The following is a 4,062-nucleotide window of genomic DNA, read 5'->3' as shown; positions in this document are numbered from 1 at the left end:
TTTTACAAAATAGAATGTTAATAAATCAATGAAACTGCATTGTCAAAAAGTAGTAAGCATGTTATAAAACAAAAGTGCGACGTTATAATTGGGCTGATTTTATTAAGAATGGTATCGTAATTAAAAAAAATTTAAAATACAATGTTGTAATAGTGACAAACAAACAATAATTTGGTTATTGTGCATTGCTATTTCTTGCATTTTTAAACACCATAGTAAATATTTTGTATCCCCCTCATGTACAGGTTCATTGCATTATAAGACATTTGGGATGATTTTTGGAGTGGCGAGATCAATGGGTTAGACTACTAAAGATGCCTGGTTTTTAATTCCTTTTTTGGACATTTCCTTAGGGTTCATAAAATCTTGTTTTTTCTTCCTTGTTAATGATTTATCCTGTTACACCATTCTCATGTTATTTGGTTCTTAATCTAGTTTTTATTTTCCTACGAGGCACTAAACACATTTTGAATTACAACACAAAAAGGAGTTATAATCACTCGACGAGACTTGAAGATAGCAAACTACATACACTACAAGAAAATTTCAATTTAGCTACGGAAAAATTCCGTAGCAAAAAGCTGAAATTCCGTAGCTAAAGCTGAATAACTACGGAATTTGCTACGCAATTTATCAATTAGACTCCGTAGCTATATTTCTTGTAGCAAAGTGTTTAGCTACAGAATTATAATTTCGTAGCAACTTTGCTATGACAGTTTCTACCACATCTATTTTGTTGCAATTTTAGTTCCTTAGCATTTTTGTAGCATATTCCATAGAAATTTTTTTCGTAACCAATTCCGTAGCAAATTCCATAGCGATTTTCCGTAGCCAATTCCGTAGCAATTTTTCGGTAGCAAATTTCTTAGTAATTTTTCCGTAACCAATTCTATAGCAATTCTTCCGTAGCCAATTCCGTAGCATTTTTTCCGTAGCAATTATTTCATAGCAATTTCCGTAGCAATCCTTCCATAGCTAATTCCGTACCAATTATTCCATAGCAAGTTCCGTAGCAATCCTTCCATAGCAAGTTCTGTGGCAATTATTCCATAGGAATTGTTGCATACAATTATTCGATAAAATTCGGTTATTCAATTCGATTGTATCAATTTATAAAAATACAATTAATATAAAACCAAAAGTAATAAAGTATTTATATAGAAACTAAAAGAAATATCCAACACATCAAAAAATACATATTTCGAAATCAAAAGTCGCTACAAATTAAACAAAAAACACCATTCGATACATAATATTCTATCACCATATTTGTATGTTGCTTTCATTGAAATGTTGGAGCACCTTTCTTTTCCATTGATTATCACCATATGCTCTCCTCTTAATATGAATTGTGACATCTTTCCTGAAATAAATGAATGGCAAATTACAAAAAATAGCAATGTACTTATGTATTTATACCAATCAAGACAATGTACTAATATTTTTACCCACAATAGCAACAAACTATCATTTCTTACTGATATAGGCAACTATTTTCACATTGACGGTGACATGGCAGCAACCGGTGCGGCGGTGCCAGATCATCATTTTATAGGTTTTAAGTTGCAAAATACAAATTACATTTGACTGGTTTTGGGGTAGGTAAAACTAAAGTTGAAAGTATATAAGTTAGGTATTTTCTATTATATGGATCTTTTAATCAAACAGATATTCGAGAGGGGCCAAAGTCTGTTGTTAAAACCCAACAACAAAAATCTGACATAAGATGAAATATATTACAGTTGGTTCGAGAGCGAAATGGAAGTAAAGTTGGCCTTAAATGCCACAACCTACATATAGAGTAGAGAAATAGAATTAAAATGTTATTACCCAGATTTGAACCAAAATCAGAGCTTCAGTATTTTGATGAGAGTGATTAGAATTATGCTAGACACCTCGACAATATTCGAAAAAACTATATACCTAACACATATCAAATGAATTACTAGAAAATGAGCTAAATTTAACACATAATTAGTTAACTCCAATCCAGAAATTGATATTCTCAACCAAAATCGCAAAACCTGCAAAATCAAATTTAAAATAAACTTGATTAAAAATCAATCCGTTGTATGTTAATAATGACCAAAACTAAAAGTACTTCAATTACGCCATTTTTGTAATTATATTCAACCTTTTTAATAAATCAACCAAAATATAAATCACAGTGAAACCACTAGAAATCAACACAATATCATATAGCTCTCAATGCCCCATCATTACTCCTGCAAGCCACCTACATCATTCATAAATAAATTATAATCATATTATTTTCTTAAATAAAATATATTTTTTTAAATAAATCTTACAGTCAGTCAATGTCTCTGAATGATTAGATGTTCCTTTGTATGCTTTTAGCCTTTACAAGTGAGTCTAGGTGCAGCCAAGAAGAGCCTTGGGTGAGGCGATTCAGGAGATGGCATATCAGGAACTCAAAATCTTGTGGAATATAGTAACAATTACAATGATGGTGTAGTGGGTCATCTATACAAGGAGTTGGAGTGTTACCGCCGGAAAAACCTCATAGAAGCAATCCATGCTAGGGACCGAGAATACTTAGCTCTTCATCGCCTGTGGTTTGAAATGGCGTTGCTTCTGTCTGCCCTAGATCTAGAATCTCTCTTCGAGAATAAATTTTAAGAACACGTGAAAGTAGTCTGAGCATTGCCAAACTTGATTCCATTTATTTAACTTAAACCCATTATATTCTCATCTTTATTCTAAGCCCCATAATACTTAACTTACTAAATTACCCTTCAAATGTTTTTATATTTTCACTAATTCACAGTTCCTAAAATAGAATTGATTCGTTTATAATTTGTATAAAACATTTATAAACTAAAATATCAAATATTCTTAACTGATATTACTAGTTTGATAGTGAAGACCATCCTCTTTAATCTATCATGATTACTTTCTCTTTTTTTTAACTGTCGTAAAAATAATTTTTTATTTTTTGCTACGGAAACATATTCTGTAGCTACTTGACTACGATATATTTCGTAGCCAAATAGCTACGGAATTGTTTCCGTTGCTATTTTAAAAATTCAAAAAACATCTTGTATACACAAGTAACTACAGTTAAGATTTTCGTAAAAAGTTTCATAGTAGCTTAGCTACGGAATTTTATTGTGTAGCAAAGTAGCTATGAATTTCAATTTCATAGCCAACTACCTACGAATTTTAATTCGGTAGCTAGTTATGTAGCTAACTATATATATATATATATATATATATATATATATATATATATATATATATATATATATATATATATATATACACACTAGCGGTTTACCCGCGCCAATTTTGTAGCGTCGATTAATTTAGTTATGGAATGCAATTTTGTAGCCATTTTCGTAGCAAAATATCTACGACCAGCCATTCTGTAGCATATTTTGTACTTAAATAACTACTGATTTTGATTATGTAACAACTTTCCGTAGCTATTTAGGATTTAGCTATGAAATGCAATTCCGTAACCATTTTTGTAGCAAAATACGGAAAGGCATTCCGTAGTATAATAGCTATAGGTTTTGATTCCATAACAACTTTCCGTAGCTATTAAGAATTTTTCTTGTAGTGACATCACATATTTTAAACAGACCAAGTTCAATGAAAAGATAATGATTGCAACAAGGCTGACATCATTTAACATATGACCATAATGTTATAGAGTTATCCTTGCATTACATGAAAAGTTTAACATTTGATGATCCAAATACATGAAGAAAAAAGAGAAAAATATGTCGACAATAAAGCATGTTCCTTTTATATTAATGGCTTGGTCTTTGACATTTATGGTTATGACCTTCAGGATTGTTTCTTGTAGAGGACCAAATCGATGGCTTGCTAAGAAGGACTCATAGTTTTTTTTTTTTTTTTTTTTTTTTTTCAACTACAGGAGCCATTTAAATAATTTTGTCTATAAAAAAGAAAATAGCTAATATGGATAAAGAACTTTCAAAAATAGAATAAACAATCAAATGGAATATCCAATAGTTAACATTTCACAAGAAAATTACCTTTAGACAAATCAGGCTTGTCATTAAATTTTACTAA

Source organism: Lactuca virosa, chromosome 4 (genome assembly GCF_052849685.1).
Source record: "Lactuca virosa cultivar CGN04683 chromosome 4, Lactuca_virosa_CGN04683_v6, whole genome shotgun sequence".
In the NCBI taxonomy this organism is placed as follows: domain Eukaryota; kingdom Viridiplantae; phylum Streptophyta; class Magnoliopsida; order Asterales; family Asteraceae; genus Lactuca; species Lactuca virosa.
Note: the sequence above shows the minus strand (reverse complement) of the source record.